Source organism: Thunnus albacares, chromosome 1, assembly GCF_914725855.1.
Source record: "Thunnus albacares chromosome 1, fThuAlb1.1, whole genome shotgun sequence".
Classification (NCBI taxonomy): Eukaryota; Metazoa; Chordata; class Actinopteri; order Scombriformes; family Scombridae; genus Thunnus; species Thunnus albacares.
In genome coordinates this window covers 40,313,206-40,337,162 of record NC_058106.1, presented here as the reverse complement: position 1 = coordinate 40,337,162, position 23,957 = coordinate 40,313,206, and the positions used below count along the sequence as shown (strand labels likewise).

Below are 23,957 nucleotides of genomic sequence, written 5' to 3'. Positions count from 1 at the left end.
ATTTACTCACCAGGTAAATGTCTGAAAGTTGTGAACACAGTGACATGAAAAAAGAAAAAATGCAAGTAGACAAGTTGGAAAAAAACAGTTTAAACAGGTTATCTAATCCACTTAACAGTCAAACTAAGAGTGCACATGCAAAAAGACAAAATACAAGCAAATGAAGAAAACATCTTCAAGAATTTAACTACATTTGCACATTCAGAAAAAATGCTGCAAGCTGAGAAAACACAACTAAATACAGAAACACACCAAATACAGAAACACACCAAATACAGAAACACACCGAATACATTCTTGGATGGATCTTACAGGTGTGTGAAGGAACTGCTGCCTCTCTTGAGGTGCTTCTCAGAGGTCCAGGGACTCCACGCAGCTCAGCAGAGAGAAGCTCCTGGAAGGCCTGGTGCGTCATGGCTGCTCACCTCTGGTGGCACACAGCTGTTTGTAGCAGCAACGTCAAAAAAAGTGATACAAAATTGTCTTGTACCACTTTGCACTCTTTTTGCATGTGGAGTAGTATCCAATGAGCTGGTCAGAGACGTCGACCAACCATGAAGCGGTTGTACTCCCCTAAAGCAGTAGGTCTTGGAACTGCCACCCTCTCATAGCCAGCGCTGGTTTTCCTCCCTCTCATCAGACACCTCTCTTGTGTCCATCCACTTCACAAACAGGAGCTGCTCATCTCTGACTCTCAATCAGCCACTTTTCACAACATATAAACACAAAAGACGTCTCTTGAAGATATTAGTCTTTATTAAACAATAAACAGAGTTTACAAACATACATAAAACTAACAGCTGTGTACAGTGAAAACATGCAAGCGGGAGCGTGCGTGCATTCGTGTGTGTGTGTAAGCAAGATGGCGGACGTGATCTTGTGAGATGATATCACATGAAAATCAAAATGCGGATGTGACCATGTTAGGAAATCACATCACATGAGAACCAAATGGCAGATGTGACAATAGCAAGATGACACCGCCTGGGCCTCGGCGTCTCTGCACTCACCCACTTCAGTTTATCAAACACACGTGTCTGATGGTAGATAACGAGGGGCAGAGCGGCGCTGAGTCCCACGCTATCTGACTGTCAGATGTGTAAGAAAGGTGTGTGTGTGTGTGTATATGTGTGTGGGGGTTAGTGGCAAGAGAGGGAAAGAAAGAGGAGGGAAAGCAAACGGAAACACAACCAAATACAATTACAATTTCATTTAGCAGACGCTTTTATCCAAAGCAACGTACATCTGAGAGCTGATACAACACAAGCAGGGATCCAGTCAGGAGAGTAAGAGCCATAAAGCTGAGTTCAGGACTGATTGGACGCAGGTGCCATCAGGCAGCGCATGATGGAGAGGGTCTCTGCGGATCAAACCAGTTTGGTAACTCATTCCACCTATCATTGGCAGAGCGTAGTGAGCCGGAGGGAGTTTAGACCTGAATGAGGGAGTTCAGGTAGGCGGGAGCTGTTTTAGTTGCTGTTTTGTAAGCGAGTGTCAGGGTTTTGAATTTGATGCGGGCAGCAACTGGGAGCCAGTGGAGGGAGATGAACAGCGGGGTGACATGTGCTGTTTTGGGCTGGTTGAAGACCAGACAAAAACCAGTGGACGGCAGATCCTGAGATACCAAACTCAGTGAGTGTGGAGAGGAGGATTTAGTGGTTAACCGTGTCAAAGGCAGCTGACAGATCCAGCAGCAGTAGAGCTGAGCACTGACCAGCAGCTCCAGCTGAACCCAGTGATTCCATAACAGACAGGAGTGCAGTCTCAGTAGAGTGACCTCACTTTAAGCCAGACTGATTCGAGTTGTTGTTCTCAGAGAGGAATCCGGTTAAAGACTGTGCGCTCCAGTATTCTGTTCGTCTGGTTGAGTGCAGGTTTTTTGAGCAGCAGGGTGACTTGAGCTTGCTTAAATGCGGCAGGGAACAAACCCGTTGTAAGTGAGGAGTTGATGATGTGTGTGTCTGTGGGGGAAATGTTCTGTAGAAGGTTGGATGGTATCAGGTCCAGCAGACAGGTAGTGGGACCAGAGTCCAGCAGAAGTTCTGGAGAATGAGGAGATAAATACAGAGACGTGAAAAACACTAAATACTTCATCACATGATGTCTGGATCATTGCTGTCAGGTTCATATATAAATTCAATATCAGGACACAATCTTACTGCAGAGAGTTCCAGAAGCTTATCGTAGTCTAAGAGCTACAGCGAGGCTCCGGTTTCTGCTCTGGTCCCTGTCCTGGTTCTGGTTCAGGTGTTTTCACCTCATCCATCCTGTGTTTCTTGTCCTGCTGAGATTTTTACCACATTGTTCCTGCAGAAAGTTTAACTGCTAACAGAGTTTGACTCGGTCACAACACTGTAAGAAACGTTCATTGCCTCGTGGCTACAAACATGATGAATGTGAACAGCTGATGACAATTATGGAAGATAATCTCGTGTTTTTGATGTTAAAAGCAGCAGTTATGTAACTGCATAACCAACATACTGCTTTATTTCATGTTTTATTTTAACATTCATAACTTCTGCCAAACTATCATGTTGAATTAATTATCTCAACATCTGCTAAAAACCTTTTTATGAATATTTCCTAAACCTGCGTTTTATAGATCAGTGGTTCCCAATCTAGGGGTCGTGACCCTTCCAAGGAGTCGCAACATAAATCTGAGTGGTCGTGAGATAAAAGGGTGGAAATGGGACAGTTTCCACAGATCTGAGAGGTAAATCTGTGCTGACTCTTCTTCTCTCAGCAGATATAAAGATTTACGTGCAGCTGTGTGCAGGTCACGGACAGAATGAAGATTGACAAGGTGACGTCCCTGGACGCACGGAGTCAGGAGAACATGTTGATCCAGCCAAGGATCCGTCACAGCTGCTGCTACTGCACACGCTCACAAAATACACGTGTTTTATACTGCATGCAAGTACAAATCTGAGGTACTGATGCTCATATATATTTCCACATATACTGCGCTGTATTCTGACAGAAACAGTCAAACAGAAACAAACTTTTTGCTCCAGTTTTTATTTATTTTTCAACGCGGATGATCTCTAGAGATGGAAATATCTTTTTGGAAACAGTCCTGGACAAAATGTTTGGTCATGTTTTACACATATACTCAGCTCACACATAGACTTTATTATATTTTGATTGTTATGCAGCTCAACACTGCAGTAGATTGCTTGTATCTAAAAACCTTCATATAGATAAACTTGTTTCTGATTTCTACCTACCTGGTGGAGGACAGACTGTAAACTGCACAGATCTGTTTGAAAGGAGCTCGTTATGTTTGTTTCTATCTGCCGTACACTGACATATCCTCCATCCATCCCTGATCTCTCCCCGTCAGCTCTGTGTCGAGGGAAACCAGTAAGATTGTTCTTATTCTGGGAACTTCTCAGGAATTTGGCATCTGTGAACAAATGTAATCTTTTTTAAATGTTTGTGGTTCCCCTCGACTCAAACATCTGGAGTCGGTCCCTCAGGACGACAAGAACCACAGAGAGAAAACTCTCAGTGTGGAGAGGTTTCATGTTTCATCAGTTTTATCCTAAAACTCTCTTTTCTGGATGTTTTATTAAATGACTCATTATTTGAGCAGACATGATGCTCAGTTAATGCTCAGTCACTGTCAAGGAAATTGTTTGAGCTGTTTAACCCAAAGTGAAGAACTCGTCAGGAGACCCGGATGTCTTACTCAGGAACTTTTATTGAAGCTCGATTGAGGAGAACAGAGTTACAGTACAAGTGAAACACTGTGCAATGACACTCAATTCTTCTGTCTACTTCTGGACAATAGTATTAAAACCCTTCACCAAATCCTCACCATTACCACCTCCAAATAAGGTTATTCTTCACTCATCTGTGCTTCTATTGGTTTTCAAACTATAAACAAGACACTATGCTGATTAAAGTGAACTGAAGCCATGTAGTCTGTACACAGGTCACTTGCTATCTATCACTATCCATTTCAAGAGGAGACCAGTCTCAGCATATCTCACCTGATCCTGGTTACCATAGAGACAGCCAGCCTCATCAGGACAGCTGAGATGAACCTCTGTGAAGCCCCTCCGAGGTCAGAGAATGACCCCAGGAACACACAGTCATCACAGAGTTAGTATGCAGCCGTTTGATGAATCAACATGAATCAACTTCTCAATAAAGGGAGTCATTAAGTCCTTCTGTTGGAGGAAACAGGTGGAAGTTCAATTTGGCATCTGTGAACAAATGTAATTTTTTGTAAATGTTTGTGGTTCCCCTTGACTCAAACATCTGGACTCAGTCCCTCAGGACGACAAGAACCACAGAGAGAAAACTGTTTTATGTTTCATCAGTTTCATCCTAAAAAGTTTTATGACTCATTATTTGAGGAGACCTGATGCTCAGAGTGATCATGTTGCTGCACAGTCATCACATAGTTACTATGAAGCCGTGTGATGAATCAACATGAATCAACTTCTTAATGAAAGGAGTCATTCAGTCCTTCTGTTGGAGGTTCAAAGACTGCTGCACTTATCAGCTCAGTGTGAAATCTGACTTCTGTGTGAAAATGTTTTTGCTAATTTCACAGACAGACACATGCCAACAGCAACATGTCGGCCTGTTTTAACCAACATGACGACAGAAACAAACAGAAGCAAGACGCTATAAAGCCGATCAGATGTGTTGCTGTAACATCAGAAGCTGCTTCTCTGTCATACACGTTTTACACCTGATCTGTTCACATTTAGTCAAACAGTCTCCATTAAACATGTGAATCAGCTGTTAACAGCTGCTGTCTGCAGTAACATGATGATCTGAAGGAGATTCTCTTTGTTCTCTGGTTTCTAGGTGGATTTATGGAGGTTTATTGGTGATGGACGTCAGAGATAATGATCCTCAGGAAGTGTCAGTCACACTGAATGATGTCAGTATGTGTTTTATTATGACTCTGAGAGGTTTAACTTCTTTCACCTCTGGCAGTATTTCTGCCTCACTCTCAGCTCTCCGGCGCCCCCTGGGGAGGCTTCTGGCTTTTACCTGCTGAAAACACATTTACATGTCAGATTTTGTCTTTTTCATGACTTTTAATGATTCACAGCAGCTCCAGTCCAGTGTGAGATGATGGAAGCAGCCAGAAATACTGATTAACTCACCTGTTTTTACCTGTTTACAGAAGTAATCTCCTCCAAGCAGTTTAAAAGTTTTACCATAAATCTTCCACATTTTCACAAAAAAGTCAAACACTGAGTTAATAAAATGCATCAGAGGGAAAAAAAACTCAGAGATCCACTTTAAAACACAAGGACGTCGCTCCAGACAGTCGATCACTGCAGCTGAAATTATTCCTGAAGAAGGAGACTGATTATAATCACTGACATCGGCGCCTACAGTTCATTAACTCCCTGCAGCACCTGAAGGCAGCAGCAGGACAGGTTTGTTTGTTTGTTTGTTTGTTTGTTTGTTTGTTTGTTTGTTTAGATCCCCATTAACTACTGTATTATTAGAGTAGCTACTCTTCAATAACACAAGATACGTCAATACACCTCCATCACATTCATACTCACAATAAGACTCACAACACAACCAGTAGGAAGCACAACAACCAGCAGCAGTCTGATACATACAGCAGCTCTGTATAATAAATCACTTCAATCAATCCACTAAATCACAAATAAACATGGGATGGATATCTCCCTACATCCACATCACATCTCCTAGAACACAAGAACAAAAAGTCACAGAGTGTTTATACAGTGTTTCATATAGTGTTTATATAATGTTTATAGAGTGTTTATAGAGTGTTTATATAGTGTTTCATATGGTGTTTATATAGTGTTTATATAGTGTTTGAATGATGTTTATGTAGTGTTTCATATAGTTTTCATATGGTGTTTATATAGTGTTTATATAGTGTTGATATAGTGTTTATATAGTGTTTCATATAGTGCTCATGTAGTGTTTATATAGTGTTTATATAGTGTTGATATAGTGTTTCATATAGTGTTTATATAGTGTTTGAATGATGTTTATATAGTGTTTCATATAGTGCTCATGTAGTGTTTATATAGTGTTGATATAGTGTTTATATAGTGTTTCATATAGTGCTCATGTAGTGTTTATATAGTGTTTATATAGTGTTGATATAGTGTTTCATATAGTGTTTATATAGTGTTTATATAGTGTTTCATATAATGTTTATAGAGTGTTTATATAGTGTTTATATAGTGTTTCATATAGTGTTCATGTAGTGTTTATATAGTGTTTCATATAGTGTTTATATAGTGTTTATATAGTGTTGATATAGTGTTTCATATGGTGTTCATGTAGTGTTTATATAGTGTTTATATAGTGTTTATATAGTGTTTCATATAGTGTTTATATAGTGTTTATATAGTGTTGATATAGTGTTTCATATAGTGTTTATATAGTGTTTATATAGTGTTGATATAGTGTTTCATATAGTGTTTATATAGTGTTTATATAGTGTGCAGAGAACCCAGTATTTATATTTGTATTGTATATTTGTAGGCAGCAAAATTATTTGTATTTGTATTCGAATAAAAGAAAAAAAATCCTGTTTTTGTTTTTATGACACTTCTGACTTTAGGATATTAAAGTAAATGTTCTTCAATAAATCTATTTGAGGGGGAAAGTCTCACATCTGGTCTCCAACCCCGGTTCTCCCAGACCACAAACATCTGCACTGACCACTCATCCAAAGCTCCACCAGCCACATTCAGACAGACAGTCGAGTGCCAACCTGCACACTCTTATTTCACATGTTTTTTCTCTTCTCAAAATGAATGAATGAATGAATTCTCCATCTGAGGAAAACGCGTTGTGTCCGTACTGAGCGCGCTCCAGCAGGGGAGTGTGGTTTACCAGCAGAGGAATGTTTGTGTGGACGGAGGAACACAAGGTTTTGTCCCAGGGGGGGTTTGGGAAAGCTGAGCCCACTCACCCCCACCGCGCCGCCCCCGAGAGTCCTCATTGTTCCAGTGTTCATTATCACGCAGCAGGACGGAGCTTTCAGAGTCCATCAGAGGAGGAAACATCCACGTCGCTCCATCACGTCTCCTCTGTGTGTCTGATGCTTCAACTCCACTCCAAATATTTGTTGTGTCACATTAACCAGGTGAGACTGGAACTCACTGTGTTTTCATCAGTGTTGTATGTTGTGTTAACTCACACTACACATCTACACACATCTTCCTTTCTTGATGCTACAAACAGAAGCAGCAACAAGAGTAGAAATGCTGCAAATGTGAAAACAGAGTATTAATATCTAGTCTGAGGTGTAAAAGCAGCTGTGGATAAAAACAGATAAAAACAGACTGAGTGAATAAATGATGACGTCATGAATCATGTGATTTAAACGTCACTGAAGAGCTGAAAAATCAGATCTGTGTGGAGCGATGAGGAGGAGGAGGAGACTGTAACCTTCCTCACATCAATCAATACAAGAAACTAACAGAAATGTTTCATCATGTTTTCCATCGTTTGAGCTTTGACTGTCGCTCTTTTAATGACGTCGTCTCGTTTGGTTTAAAGGACGAGTTCACAGTTTATCAAGTCTTAAACCAGCAGTCAGTCGTCAAATGAACATTAAAGCTGTGTTTCTTGCTGTAATCATTATGAAGATCCCTTCATAATGACCTTACAATGAAAATCCACAGTCCTCCTTCTGTGCAAAAATGTATTTTAAGGTTTATCTGAAGCTAATATGAAGCTTCAGCGTCCAAATGAGTCAAATCAAGTAGATATCTTTCAACATTACAGTCTTTTTAGTGCCAAAGTGCCTCTTTTTGTTACTATACTTCCACCTGCAGCTCAACAGGGAAACACTGTCCGAGGAAACACAAAGAGGGAATTTGATGCTAAAAAGACTGTAAATGTGTCAGATATCCACTTGATATGACTAACTCAGACTGATGAAGCTGAATAGAAGCTTCACACAGACTTTTAAATGACTGTGTGGACACACTGTGGATTTTGGCCTCCATCACTTCCATTGAAAGCACATTTGAAGGATCTTTTAATATCCAGTATGATAAAAAGGTAAAAAAAAGTGTCTCCTTTCAGGACTTCAGGGGCTCCGTCTGTCCTACAAATTATATTCGTTCTCTTTGAGGGGAAGACATAACTGTGCAGGAATCTGTGTGCGAGTGAGGATTGTTGTGAGTAAACAGTCTTTGTTCTGTCGCAGCGTCTCCGTCAGTTTAACCACAACATGCCAAATATCCTCCAATCAGATTCAATGCTAGATGCTAGAAATCCAACTGATCATCGGACAGCCACAGATTGTTGATTGATCAGGTGATTAATCAGATGTCCTGACGTCAAACTGCAAGTGAAACCACAAACCGTCTGACAGGAAGTCAGTCTGGTGCAGGTTGAGATTTCTTCCTGTTAAAGGGGAGTTTTCCTGCTGTTGATGGAGGAATGTTGGGTCTCTGTAGATTAAAGAGTTCAGTCCAGACCTGCTCTATGTGGAAACAGCCCTGAGATGACTTCTGATGGGATTTGGTGCTTTATAAATAAAACTGAATTGACATTTAGTCCTTCAAAAACGTGTTTCATTGCAGAGAAGAAGAAGAAGAAGAAGAAGAATTCCTTCAGGTACAATAAGGCCTTCACAGCACCATACCATACATTAATAATAGCACTGAAGTGCCTGAAAATCTAGCAAACATGGATGCTTTACATCAGCCAAACTCCAGTGTAATTAAACCAAATTTAATGCATATAATGAAGTGTTTTTAATGCACAGCATGACACACGTCAGTTACGTTCTGATGACGTGAACGTTTGCTCATCTTTCAAACTTCCACCATCTGTCACATTAAAGTCGTTCTCACAGAGCCTCTAAAGTAACATTTAACCCTTTATTAATATTTCATAATAATTTATAACTGCAGGACTGACGACTCTGATGACTGTGACAACATCCAAAAACTTTATTACTAAATCTTTTGAGTGAAGCTAGAAGACAAAAAGACAAAACAGCACGTTGAATGTTTCAGTACGACGAAGTAAAACATGTAATAATACAAGTCGACACCACAACTACTGTTACAAAGAGGTTTTTGTGTTTGTCCCTGAACAAATGACCAAGTAGACCATTAAGATGTTTGAGTCGTCTGATGAGTCATCAGGTCTGCAGTTACATTTAATAATCCATGGATGAAATACATGCAGGGTTATGCAGTTATAAGTGTTTGAAGGGTTTTCATCTGCAGCGCTTTCTTTCTTCCTTTTGTGCAACAGCAGCAAGAATTTCATCATATTTTATTGTGGTGAAAATAAAACTTGATTGTCTGGTATTTACAGTAAATTATCTTGTACGAGCAAGATAAAACAAAAGAAGGATCACCTTTCGGGACTTTTGGGGCTCCATATATTCTACATTTTTAATTCTGTTCATTGTTTTTAGGGGAAGACTTAATTGTGCTGGAATCTGTGTGCGAGCGGGAATTGTTGTGAGTAAACAGTCTTTGTTCGGATCCTGGAAGTTCCCTCTGGGAGTTATATGTGTGATTATTCAATAAGACTTCCTTATGTGGACAAACTGAACAGAGCTCACACAGCGAGACACATGCTTTTCATGTGGTGAATGTGTCTTTGGAAGTAACGCTGAGTCAGTAACTTGCATTATAATTAGCGGGTGCCATCTTGGAAAAGCTGTATCCAGATCTGTCTTTAACTCCGTGTCCGGACCACACAGACGTCTGAATCACTGATGTTCCCGTCCAGCTTCATAAAGACTCCAGGTGCTGAAACTACAGTCGCTGAGTCGTCATTTCACTGTTACATCATCACACTCATGAGTGACAGTTTTTTTTAAAAAAGGATGAAAATCAAAGCAGCAGAACCGGAGATACTGGTCACGTCTGAAAGCGCTCATTACCGTAGACTGTATAAAAATATAGTTACCGTCACGTCACCCGTTGGTTTCTGAGGAGCGCTTACAGACAATGGGAGTCCATTGCAAACTCCATTTCCAGTGATGCTTTGCAATCTTCACACCTCAGCAGGGAACAGTCAACATACAGTCTCTCATTGGCGGAGACGCTCCTGATGACGCAGCCATGACATCACCGCCCCTTTAAAACCAAGACGATACCCTGAAGAACACGTGAGAAAAGGATTTTTCTTCAGGAAGACATTCTCTGCCTCGCTCTCCTTCAACTGAGTCGACTCTGCTGTCGGCCTGTTTGAACGCCGCCCAGAGCCAGCTGACTTCCTCCCACAGTCACGTCCGCGTTGCAGACTGACGACGTCATCACGTCAGGCCAAGTCGCCATCTTGTCGCACACACACACACACATACATGCATTCCCCTGCATGTGTCCAACCCTGTACGTAGCTGTTGTGTTTTGTTTGGTAGAATTAGATTTTAGAATAGTTGTTTATTGATCAGTTGTTAACTTTAACTGTTAATTTTGCTAAGTTTAATAAACACTAATATCTTTAAAGAGAAGTTCTTCTGTCATTATTGTGTGTAACATATTGTTAAAAGTGGCTGACCTCACCTTTAATGTTGATATCAGATATTAATATTCTAGGTGAACTCCTTTATGAGACTACCTTGTTTGGTTATTGGTCCCGGTTTCCAGGTGGTGCCCCGTATCTGTTCATTCATATTAATAATTCTATTAATTGTTATAATTAGTTAATTATCATTGATAATTGATAATTATTGCAAATAATAGACTGTGCTCCTCACAGATCCAACAGTTGGTGCCTGAATTATTGATATTAATAATCTCTTGATTTCATTATTCATAATTATCTATAATTATGAATTATCATTATCTATGATAATATTAATTATATTAATTATCTATGATAATTATGAATTACTGCTAATAACAAACACTCTCCTGTCCGTTCCAGCATCATTAACACTGATGAGACATCAGCAGTATTTTATTCTGTCAGTCACTACTTATTTCAGTACTTGAAGTAAATTTAGCTGTTTTTACTTCTACACTTTTACATAAGTAGGATTTTAACTGCAGAGTTTTGTAATTGAGTATTTTTTTTATTGTGGTTTTGATTTTCTTACTGAAGTAAAGGATCTAAGTGCTTCTTCAACACTACAGGTCACAGAATCTGATGATGTAACACTGTGATAAATACAGGATATTATACTGAGCTTATTTCCCAAACTAATCAATACAAAGTGCTTCGTGGCTGTTTGTGTTGTGACGCGCTGCTCCGCTGCTTCTCATAGATTTATCTGGTGCCTGTCATCAAACGAATATTTTACTCTTTATGAAACAGCGTTCAGAGCTGTGTGGAGATGCCACCAGATATCAATCTTTCTCTCTTTATTCTCACAATCATTCAAATACTTTTGCTTAGAAGAAAACAGAATTAACCTCATTAGACAGAGAACACTGAGACGTGCTGCGCTAGCAAGACATCGTCAAATTGTAAAAGAAGAAGATGATGCTAAGCCTTTACATTTATATTTACAATACATATATATATATATATATATATACATCAGTTCTGAATTCTCACAGTCAGACTACTCCCCCTGCTGGGGAAACATCGACATGGCACAATTATGTTTTCACATCACATACAGGAAACTATTACAACAGTGTGATTGTATTGTCACACAGCTTTTAGTCCATGTTATCAGTTTTAATATCTTTATTTACAGCATGAACAATCATCTCAGTGAAGGTTATTGTATTCTAGAGGACGGCAGATGTCCCTGTATGTCTCCACCCGTATAACACTGTACATGGAGCCGGTTGCAGCAAGGTTCAACAGACAAAGACCCGTTCATCTGGCTTTATGAAGACCAACGGTGATCAATATTGTTCAAGGCTCTGGAAGTGCACCCTGCAGTGATGACGGTCATCACTTGTTTGCCATTTTGCAGAATTACTGCCTGAGAGATGGAGCCAGATGGCCCCATGTCGCCCGGCCCTCTCCTCTTCCTTCGCCAGCAGTTCCAACATGGCGTCACGCCGTTGCGTTTTTGGTGGCCCTGGCTCCTCTGACCCCGGCACACTCTCTGGCTCTGGAGTCTGACTCTCTGGCTCAGATGGCACTGAATCAGAAACGGCAGGGTTCCTTCCCCGGGCTGAGCCAATGAGGCGTGGAGGCTGGATAGATGCTCTGCCACCTACTGCCTCATCCATGACAGAGAACCACTTCCCCTGATCCACTGCCTCCCTGTCACTGGCCTCCGGAGCAATTTCTATAAAATATTAGAAACACCTTACATTACAGCCCACACCGTACAGCGTAATAACTCCGCGGTTATTTGTAAGTACAGGTGAACAAGATGTGAAGTCATGGAGTCATGAATTCCTACTGTAGTTATTTTTTAACTACGAGGTACCTATTCTATTATTACAGGATATATATGACATATTGAGCAACAATCTGGAAGTTTGGGATGAATTTAGAGAAAACTTGTACAGCAGAGAGTCTTCAGAGGCTGACAGTATCCATGGCAACACGCTGTCCCCTGATGTGGCACGGATGTACCTCGGAGTTATTTTAAGTTCCCCCAAAATTACTCAGGAATGATGTAGTTTGCCTGTTTGTTGGTAATAAGGTCATTTTGAAATTAAATCACATCAGATTTATTAACTGCAGCAGAAGTCATCACTCCATCTTCCCTGAAACTTCCAGATTTTTGCTCAGTTTTATGGTCATACTGTAATCTGTAATCATAGAAGATAAATAATAACTACAGTATAAATTCTCTTTAAATTCCTCCCAAACATCCAGATTATTGCTCAGTAATATTACTGTAATATTAATATAATAGATACTCCATATTTAAAAGATAACTACAGAGCTTCACATCTAGTTCCCCTGTAACTACATATATGTGTGTATTGGTAATACTACTAAATATAATAAATATAATACTATAAACATAACGTACTGGTACAAAAGTAACTCCGGAGTTATTATACTGTACATTACAGGCTGTAATCTTCATGTAGTGTTCATGTCAAATGCTACATGCAGCAAAGAAACACTCAGAGAACGGTAAATGTCTTTCATCTGTACTTCCACTATTTAGGACTGTAGTTACATAAAATTAATTATTAACTAATAATTTTTTAGGTTTTCCAGTTTCTTGGCTGCTGGTGCAGAACTCACCAGTCAGGTTCATCTCTTTCAACACAGCTCTACAGAACTAATCTAATCATTAACAATGTTAATAGATGCAATTACGCAAAAGATAAAGTGTAATTTTACTTTTGTTATGAATTCATGTCGACATAAGATACATAACTAAGAGATTAAAATAAACTGACAATCAATATTTTCTGTAGTGCTTATGTGACACTCCACTTTAATTTCACTACTAATGAATTAAAGCCCGTCTAGTTTTAGCTTAGCAGCGCTGCTAACAGTTAGCTAACATTAGAAAGCATTGCTAACCGCGATTTGTGCCATAACGGCGTAACGCTACACATTAAATCCACAATCCTGAACTCTGTTTTTCCTTAGAGGACAAAACTAAACCTTCATCTGCCCCCCCGACGTTCTTCCCTCATCTCTGTTTTTAAATGTTTTTAATTTAGTTGGTTCCACTATTGTAGCCGTGATCAATCTCTCCCTTTCAACTGGTTCTGTCCCCACCAAAAAATTCATCCCAATGAATTAAAGACCAGTAAACAAACTGCTGGAAGAAGTTGTTACCAAGCAGCTTATAACTGTTTTAGAAGTTCATAACCTGCATGACTTCATTAACGTCATCTTCTTAAAGTCAGTAATGATGTTATGATGACTGCAGACGACGGGAAATGCTCAGTATCGGTGTAACCTGACTGTCGATCATGATATTTAATAAATAGTCTGAACCAGTTGGTGGCTATTAGCCTCGGACTGGTTCCCATCATATCTTGCTGACAGGAGTTTTTCGGTCTCTGTGGGTCAGGCATACTTTTATTTTGTCTCGTTTAGATGATTGTAACGCTCTTTTTTCCTGTTTAAATCAAACCGTCTCCAAACTGTTCAAAATGAGAGATCACATATCACACCAATTTTATCCTCTGTGCACTGGCTCCCAGTTACATTTCCAATCCATTTTAAAATACTGGTGCTAACCTACAGAGAGTATCAGGCTCTTGGGTCTTACTGTCTGTCCCTCAAACCTGCGATAAAACCTGATGTGACTTTGCTTTTCAAGCTGTTATTGAATGCTGTCACTTATCGCTGCAGTTCCTTCACTCCTTCATGAAGCAGCTTTTGGTTTATTCTGTCTGAAAAGCGTCTTTTTCTCTTCTGTGTTTTGGAACTTTTGTACTAGTTTATGTGTCTCTGTCCTCGTTTGTTTGTTGTCATTGCTGTTTTTAATATTGCCTTTAATAGTGTATTTTTCATTAACGTGAAGCACTTTACTTTTCTAACTTGTAGACTTCAGCCCCAACCCACGTCGACTCAAGTGACATCATGACACCAGGATAATGTGACGGACGCCATCTGGTGGAACTGCACAAAGAAATGACAGACCATGCTTTGTCTATCAGTGCTGAATAAACCAAAGGTCTGAAACAAGATGTGAACGATGTGATTGCGAGTGCTGGTAAAGCCGGCTCTGAACCGGGAGGAGATGATGCCGTAGGTTTCCTTCAAAGAAGGAAAGTGGATCCCTCCCTCGGCCGAGACGGCACGTTGAACCTATGTTGCCAGAATATGGAGTGGCCCAGGATGCTGGTCTTCAAGGTGCTGAGGTACGAGGATCGCCAGGCTGCACTACAGGGAGCCAGGAAGAACAACAAGCTCATCCAGGACTACGGAAAGAACCTGATGTTTCTGTCAGTGGCATCCCATCATTCCTGATCTAGCAGCAGAGGAGACCCACGTCTTCACCCAGCAGCTGATGGACGACAGCGATGTGGGGTCAGCGGTTCAGTCCAGAGGCAGGTTCAGCTTTACAACGATGGAATCCACCGAGGAGGATAATAATATAATATATATAATAATAATAGAAGGACACTTAAAAGTGAGGTTCAAGAGGTGTTTTTTTTTAACTAAACTACCTCCAAATTCATTCAGTTTGATTACTGGATGCAGACTGTTGCACAGGTTCTCCATAAAAAGTTACATTTGCACTTTATTTGTTTATGACCTGATTGGTGGGTTATTGTTAATGTTATCAGCTGGTTTAAGGTGAATGTTTCATTTGTTTTTCCAGTCGACGTTACTCTAGATTTGACATGTTTTTGGCTGGATGGGACACGGACCAGCGATATAACGGCGGTTGTCCGTGAGTGATGACGTTACACCGTTGGTCTGCCGGCCGTGTTGGAGTTTCCTGATTGGCCGTTGCTCTCGTCCAGCGTGATCGACTCTCCGGCTGGCGGCGCCGTCAGCAGGCAATCAGGAGAGACGCTGCGCACTGCGTTTGGATTTTATAACTGAACTCTGACGTTTTATGAACAGCAGCATTATAACACAAGTCCTGCAGGTAAAACACGAGACTAATGTAACTGTTACATCAGTTTAGTGCAGAGCTGCTGCTCTGCAGGTGCGCTTGATTCGACTGTAACTGCAGTAACCGGGTGGAGATATGTTGTTAAAACTTTTATTTACAGTTTCCACCACAGCCTCCATGATCATCGACCAGGTGCAAAGAGGCCTGAAGGAGTTAAAACACCCGAATAACATCACTGACAAAACACTCGGAGTGAAAAACCCGAAACATCTGCAGAGTGAAGCAGATGAAAGAGCAGCAGGACTCAACAGCTCATTAGAATAGTTGGAATTACAATTAATAATTAACACCTCCGTTAAAGGTCACAACTGTAATAAATACATGACATAATACTCCTGCATTATTGTTGTCTTTATGTCTTTACTGCTTTTATTGTTACTCTGTAGTTTGTTGGTAATAAGGTCAATAAACCATATCAGATTTATTAAGTGCTTCTGGTAACTCTGAGTAATTACATTGAGCTGTAATCTGAAGCACCATCTTATGGTTTTATTTGTTTGTATGTCTCAGCATTTCTTCCTGTGTCTATTTGTTTTTTAAAAAATGAAAATTTTCAATAAAAAGTTGTTAATAAATAAATAAATAAATAAATGTACAGAAATAACAAAAGGAAAAAAAACATATAAAAAAATCCTAACGAAAATAAATTATAAAAAACAGATTAGAATTAATTATAAAAATGTGAATAATCACATTATATAGATTATACTTCCTGCAAACTCTGTCTGACAAGAGTCAACAAGGGGTTAAGAGCTCAAGAGGTCAAGAGGTCAGGAGGTCAGGAGGTCAGCGGGTCAGGAGGTCAAAGCTTCCAGAGGGAAGAGTTTCATTACTGTGAGTTAAACACACTCGAAAAACTTGAAGCAATTTTAACTAATTGGGTTTAAAGGACGAGTTTCCAGTGTTCCCAGTGTTCCCAGTGTGTTAAACCAGCGGTCAGGTGTCCATATGAACTCGCTGTAATCATTCCTCCTGTTCATACTGGATATTAAAACATCCTTCAAATGTGCTTTCAATGGGATGAAATGAGACCAGCTGAGAGAGACGCACAACAACAACAACAACAACAACAACAATAATAATAATAATAATAATAATAATAATAGCAGGCGTTGGTGTCAAGCAGGACTGCAGCATCAAAGCCGGCGCGCGACCATGATGCACAGAACCAACGAGGAGAAGAAGAAGAAGAAGAAGCACTGCAGGACTGTTGATGTCACTTTATTAAGTTTTGAAATATCATATCAATAAATTAGGTCTCTACTGGTTTACTGTGTTGTAAAATGGCAGCAACTAATAAAGAACTGATGCTGTTTTACCACCAGTGAGCTGTGTGACGTTCTGATTGACAGCTGCTGTGTTTAGTTGTTACTCAGAGTTTGTTGTTCTTGATCTCTGTGCTGCAGAGAAACGTTGATGTTTGTCTGGATCAGGATTCTTACACACACTGATGACTGAGATTAATGAGATCCGAGGAAACCAGACCGAGGTTTAAGATCCAGATTCGCTCACGTTTAACCTGCAGAGGAAGCAGCGTTTCATCTTAAAGCTGATACCCGACCTCTCTGCTGCTCTGGAGCTCAACCAGCAGCAGGTCCAGGATCAGGATCAGGATCAGGATCAGGTCTTCAGAGTTCATGAGAGCAGAGTTTGTGTTGGACACGGCTCCTTCCTGAGGAAACTGTGAGGAGACGTGAACATTGTTTGGGTCTAATTTTTCCTTCCTCTGGATGTGTGTGAGACCAGGCAGGAGATGATGGGATATCAGGTCTGATGAAGCAGATAAAGCTGCAGGATCAGATCGATAGAGACATCCAAACGCTCGTTATTCACCTGGTTTATCATCTAGAAGGAGCACCGATGACGTCGTTGCTCTAACTCATTATGTTACTTTTTTTCTGTGTTTGAATGAAATCTGTTCCAAGACTGCAAAAAGTTCTGGGACTACTTCCTCATAAGTTGCCCTTTATTAGGCGTTAATGGATCTATTAATAGTTAATATATGATTTATTAATACTTACTGGTCATTCATAACAGCAGTTTGGGGTTTCCAGGTGGGTAATTAATAAATGTTTAACAATTTATTAAAAGTGATAATCAGTCTATAAACAGTTAATAAAGGTTTATGACTCACTATAATGCAGCTGTCAGCAGCTTTAACTCCATATAGTAAAACACAGCTGTTATAATATAGAACGACACAGATGATCGACGTCTGGACGGCAGTTTGTGGTTCCGGCTGCACGCGGTGCGTTCAAGAAACGCCTGAAAACTCAGTTCTTCTTCCGTGAACACTTGAGCCCTCTTAACAGTTTAACACTTTGTTGATTGTTGCTCTACTTTTTTTGTTGTTTATGGTGTTTCTTATGTGCAACTTGTTTGTTATTGCAATAATTATATATATAAAACAGCTTCTGTCTCTTTCTCACTGCTCAGCTCTCTGACGCTGGACTGTCTCAAACTAAAATACTGAACATTAATTAACACTTAAAATGTATATTATATTATTATATTATATTATTATATTATATCTGCTTATAACTACATTATAATGTGCTATGAACAATGTATTCACTGTTTATATTCTGATTATTAATGATAAATAGGAACTTTTGATACTCTACGTACATTTAGCTGATAACACTTCTGTACTTTTACTTTTGATTTTAATTGCAGGACTTTTACTTGTAATGAAATATTAAAAAACAATTCAATTCAAATCAATTTTATTTATAAAGCAACAAAGAAGAGAAGTTATCTCAGGAGATTTTTCATGTAGAGCAGGTCTAGATTGAACTTTTTAATTTACCATTCATTCATATCATTTCTATTTATATGTGTATGCATGAACTGTATTGTATTTGAGCTGCACTGCACCAAATTGCAAAAAGCTTGTTATATTTTCCATTGTGTCAAATCTTCATCTGAAAAGTAAGTAATTATATAATAAATAAATATAAAATGTAGCGGAGTGGAAGCATCACATGGAAATACTCAAGCGAAGTACAAGTACCTCAAAACTGAGTAACTCGAGTAAACGAGGTTTTGCACTGACGTTCCACCACAAATATGTTACCATGGGAACAGAAACAGTTTTTCATCATGTGCTTGTTTCTGGTGTTTTCAGGAATCCTTCTGGGTGAACTGGGCGTCTGTCCTCAGAGGAGGTCCAGCAGCAGGCGGGTCAGTGGGTTGAGCTGCTGGCAGCTTCCTGTGAGCTCTCCAGAGTCCACGTTTCCACTGTGATGGAACCAGCAGGACACTCCCAGAATGCACCGGGAGCGTGTGCGTGTGTGTGTGTGAGAGAGAGAGAGAGAGCGTTTACTCTGGCAGAGCGGCAGCTGAGGAAATCCGGCTCGTTTCCATCGGGACCGAGCGGAGACGAGTCCAAATGTCCCCCCTGGATTAAAATAAGTGGTCCGTTTGGAGGGCCAGGAGCCGGGCCTGGACCCCCCCAGCAGCCGCTCGGAGCCAAGTGATGGAAAAAACTCACATTGTTCAAAGCTCTGTGGGATACCAGCTGGCTGCGTCAGTGAGTCAACGAGTTTAATTCTCCCTCACACTCAGCAAGAAGCACACAAAATCCCCACAGAGCACTTTCATTTATAATCACCCCCCTCCACCCCAAATGATACCTACCCCCCCCCCCCCCCCCCCCCCAACACACAGCCTCTGCTCTCACCTCACTTGACCTGCTAGTGCTCCTTCAGCACTGAGCGTCCAGAAACAAATAAACTGACGACATTTAAAAGGAACAGTCTGACGTTTTTTGGTTGTTTGTGTTCAGCACATTTTACAGCCGACTGTCTGCTGAACGACACTCAGCTGCAGGATTTTCTACTGTTTCATCTTGAGTCTGTGATGAAGTTTTAAAACATGGTTTCTTTCTGTTCCTCGGCTAAAGGAACATAATATATCTGAGCTAAAGCTAAGCTAACGTTTGAAAAACAGACTTTGACTTTGTGAGGAAACTTGGACTCGATCTCACCGTCCTGAAACTTCCTGTTGAGTCTCAGCTGAGCAGCAGCAGCTTCATAGACGCTATATACTGTCTGCAGACATTACTGCAGGTAAACATGCTGCTGCTTTCATTAGGGCCTGTTCTGATTGGCTGGGGGTGAAGGTGGGGGCCGCACCTCCAGCCAATCAGAGCAGCAGCTCATTAATAATGCAGATTGATGTAAATATCTTTCTGCTGGAGGACAGAGAGGAATCTGGCTGTAAGGAAAGATGGATTTAGAGAATAATGAGTCAAAAAAGGCCAGAATACAGATCTTCAAAAAAAAACCCAGAAAAACAAAACAAAACAAAACAAAACAACTACTGTTTGTGAATCAAATGTCACAGATATGTTTAAAATAGACTCAGTTTTAATAAAAATGAGTCAAAGGCCAGAATACAGATCTTTAACTGAATTTGGTTTGGAATTGGGATTTCCGTATTCAAGCTGATACACTCATTTTATAAACAAACGAAAAGGAAAGGTCAGGGCCATGGCGTGACTTAAATCTACAGAGACCCAACATTCCTCCATGAGCAGCAGCAGGAAAAACTCCCCTTTGACGGGAAGAAACCTCAAGTAGAACCGGACTCTAGGTGGCGCCATCTGCCTCGACCGGTTGGGTTGAGAGAGAAAGAAAGAGAGACACAGAGAAGCATAATAACAACGATAATAATAATAGAAATATGACTAATAATAATAATGACAGATGTGGGCATCAAGCAGTATCACGTCAGCTCGGCATCCCTGCAGCCACAGTCCACAGAAGCCCACTGTCCTTAACTAGGGGGTCCGCGACCCTGATCCAAAGGAACCTGTGAGATGAGAAAGCACAAAAAAACTGAGGAAGAAGCAAAGTTATTGACATGCATTGATGTTACATGAATGCATACAGATGGAGAGGAGGAGGAGGAGAGAGGAGCTCAGTGCATCATGGGAAGTCCCCCAGCAGTCTAGGCCTATAGCAGCATAACTAAGGGCTGATCCAAGGCGAGCCTGGTTGGCCCTAACTATAAGCTTTATCAAAAAGGAAAGTTTTAAGCCTACTCTTAAACATAGAGAGGGTGTCTGCACCCCGGACCCAATCTGGAAGATGGTTCCATAGAAGAGGAGCCTGATAGCTGAAGGCTCTGCCTCCCATTCTACTTTTAAAGACTGTAGGAACCACCAGTAAGCCTGCATACTGGGAGCACAGTGTTCTAGTGGGATAATACGGTATTATGAGCTCTTTAAGATATGATGGTGCCTGACCATTAAGGGCTTTGTAAGTTAGAAGAAGGATTTTAAATTCTATTCTAGATTTTACAGGAAGCCAATGCAGTGAAGCTAAAATGGGAGAAATGTGGTCTCTTTTTCTAGTTTTAGTCAGAACACGTGCAGCTGCATTCTGGACCAGCTGGAGAGTCTTTAGAGACTTGTTAGAGCAGCCTGATAATAAGGAATTGCAATAATCCAGCCTAGAAGTAACAAATGCGTGAACTAGTTTTTCTGCATCTTTTAGGGACAGGATGTGATTTTTGAGATATTACGTAAGTGAAAAAAGGCAGTCCTTGAGATTTGATTTATGTGGGAGTTAAAGGACATATCCTGATCAAAGATAACTCCCAGATTCCTTACGGTTTGCTGGAGGCCAGGGTAATGCCATCCAGAGTAGCTATATCATTAGATAATGTGTTTCTAAGGTGTTTAGGGCCAAGAACAATAACTTCAGTTTTATCTGAGTTTAGTAGCAGAAAATTGCAGGTCATCCAGGTCTTTATGTCGTTAAGGCATGTTTGGAGTTTGTTTAACTGATTGGTTTCATCAGGCTTCATTGTTAAATATAATTGGGTATCATCTGCATAACAATGAAAATTAATGGAGTGTTTCCTAATAATATTACCTAAAGGAAGCATATATAAGGTGAATAGAACTGGTCCAAGTACAGAACCTTGTGGAACTCTGTGTCTAACTTTTGCCTTCATGGAGGATTCATCATTAACATGTACAAACTGAAATCGGTCTGATAAATAGGACTTAAACCAGCTTAATGCAGTTCCTTTAATGCCAATTAAATGTTCCAGTCTCTGCAAAAGGATTTGATGGTCGATTGTGTCGAATGCGGCACTAAGATCTAACAGGACAAGTATAGAGACAAATCCTTTGTCTGCTGCAGTTAGGAGGTCATTAGTGACTTTCACCAGTGCTGTCTCTGTGCTATGATGCCTCTAAATCCTGACTGAAAATCCTCAAATAAACTATTGTTATGTAGAAAGTCACATAACTGATTAGAGACTGCTTTCTCAAGGATCTTAGAGAGAAATGGAAGGTTAGATATAGGTCTATAATTGGCTAAAACACCTGAATCAAGAGTAGGCTTTTTAAGAAGAGGTTTAATTACAGCTACTTTAAAGGACTGTGGTACATAGCCTGTTACTAAAGACAGATTGATCATATCTAGTAAAGAAGTGCTCACTAAGGGTAAGACTTCCTTAAGCAGCCTAGTTGGGATGGGATCTAAGAGACAGGTTGATGGTTTAGCTGAACAAATCATTGAAGTTAGTTCAGACAAGTCTACTGGAGAAAAACAGTCCAAATATATGTCAGGATTTACTGCCGTTACCAAGGTTCCTGTGTTTGGGGAGAGAACGGTGCCTGTTGAGGGCAGGAGGTGGTTAATTTTGTCTCTAATAGTTAGAATTTTATCATTGAAGAAGCTCATGAAGTCATTTCTACTGAGAGCCATTGGAATACATGGATCAGTAGAGTTATGACTCTTTGTCAGCCAAAGTGCTGAAAAGGAACCTAGGGCAGTTTTTATTCTCTATTAATGCTGAGTAATAGGCGGCTCTGGCATTACAGAGGGCCTTCCTATATGTTTTAACACTATCTTGCCAGACTAAGTGAGATTCTTCTACTTTGGTGGAACGCCAAATCCTTTCCAATTTTCATGATGTTTGCTTTAATTTGTGGGTTTGGGAGTTAAACCATGGAGCTAACCTCTTATGTTTTATTATCTTCCTTTTTAAAGGGTTGATGGAGTCGAGTGTTATTCTCAGTGAGCCTGCAGCACTATCAACAAGATTATCAGTTTGGGAGGAACTAAAGTTAACATAAGAGTCCTCTGTAGTATTGAGACATGGCATTGAGTTCAATACTGAATTAAATGTTGAAGGAAGTAGTAACTTTAACCTAAACCATGATCTCTCCCTAAACCTAACCAGACCTGAACCACAGCATCATTATTGTTGAACAGTGATGTGTGACGGTCCTGGAAAGCACAGACAGATGTTGTCCTGCTGATTACTGCCGATAGGGGCGCCAGATCAGAAAACACTCCTATGCATAAAGTAAAATGAATCTCGCAATAAGTATAGAAGTTGTGTCTGACTGAAAGTAAAGATTTATTGAAGCATTAATGAAATGTGACAGTTTAATAAAGTCAGCAGAGCGTCTCTGTGGTTCAGTCAGTTCAGAGCCGGAGTCGCTTCATTTCCTCATGTGTTGGCAGACAGTTTGTCTCGAACACTTGGCTCAGTGTGAACACAGGACGAGGTGCTCTGAGCTCATTCCTGCTCTTATTGAACATATTACATCACCTGCTGCTTTCCTCATAAATATAGAGATGATTGTTCAGAGGATGCAGGGACATTTATGGTCACCCTGAGGCCCCAAACACATGAATACATCATGCACGGGTCATCTGAGAGGCTCTTCAGATTTACTTTATTCTTCTTATTGCTGTTGTTATTATTTAGCAGGAGTTTAAAGTTCCTGTCAGTGTACTGTTAGACTCACAGATCATGATGACTTCAGAGTCCTGCAGCGTTGTATAAAAATGTATTTTGGCCACAAAGCTCTTAAATGTAGAAGGAATGACTCACATCTGTGTCACAAACAAGCCTTCCATATCCGGATCAGATTACACTCTGCTGTCACTGTGAACACAGAGGTGGAAGAAGCACTGACCTCTTTAACTTAAGTAAAAGTAGAAATATCACAGTATAAATACTTGTGCGCATTCAAAATGTTACTTAAGTGAAAGTACAGAATTATCGACTAAATTTTCTTAAAGAGTGGAATTAAAAGTACTTATTATGCAGAATGTCACATTTCATGTGGATTTTTGACACAGATCAACAGAAACTCTTTAATGTCAAAGTAAAAGAAACAAATATATCTCTGCAAATTATATAAATAAATGATCAAACTTTAAGTCCTCCAATTTATCATTAATAATCAGTTTAGGGTTAGGGGTCAGGGGTCAGGGTTAGGGTCAGGGTTAGGGTCAGGGTTAGGGTTAGGGTTAGGGTTAGGGTCAGGGTTAGGGGTCAGGGGTTAGGGGTTAGGGTCAGGGTTAGGGTCAGGGTTAGGGGTCAGGGGTTAGGGGTTAGGGTCAGGGTTAGGGTCAGGGTTAGGGGTCAGGGGTTAGGGTCAGGGTTAGGGTTAGGGTCAGGGTTAGGGGTCAGGGGTTAGGGGTCAGGGTTAGGGTCAGGGTTAGGGGTCAGGGGTTAGGGT

The 23,957-nt window shown here is 40.4% G+C and overlaps 1 protein-coding gene and 1 long non-coding RNA gene across 2 annotated transcripts in view; one reads left to right on the top strand and one right to left on the bottom strand.

Annotated features, from left to right (window-relative positions):
* LOC122986857 (NLR family CARD domain-containing protein 3-like) overlaps positions 1 to 23,957 on the bottom strand; it is a 934,102-nt gene that overhangs the window by 198,379 nt on the left and 711,766 nt on the right. The window lies entirely within an intron of this gene.
* Positions 4,827 to 22,213, top strand: LOC122987874. Its single transcript, XR_006404647.1, has 3 exons — positions 4,827 to 4,910; positions 14,273 to 14,279; positions 22,203 to 22,213. It is a non-coding gene; the product is annotated as an uncharacterized LOC122987874 (long non-coding RNA).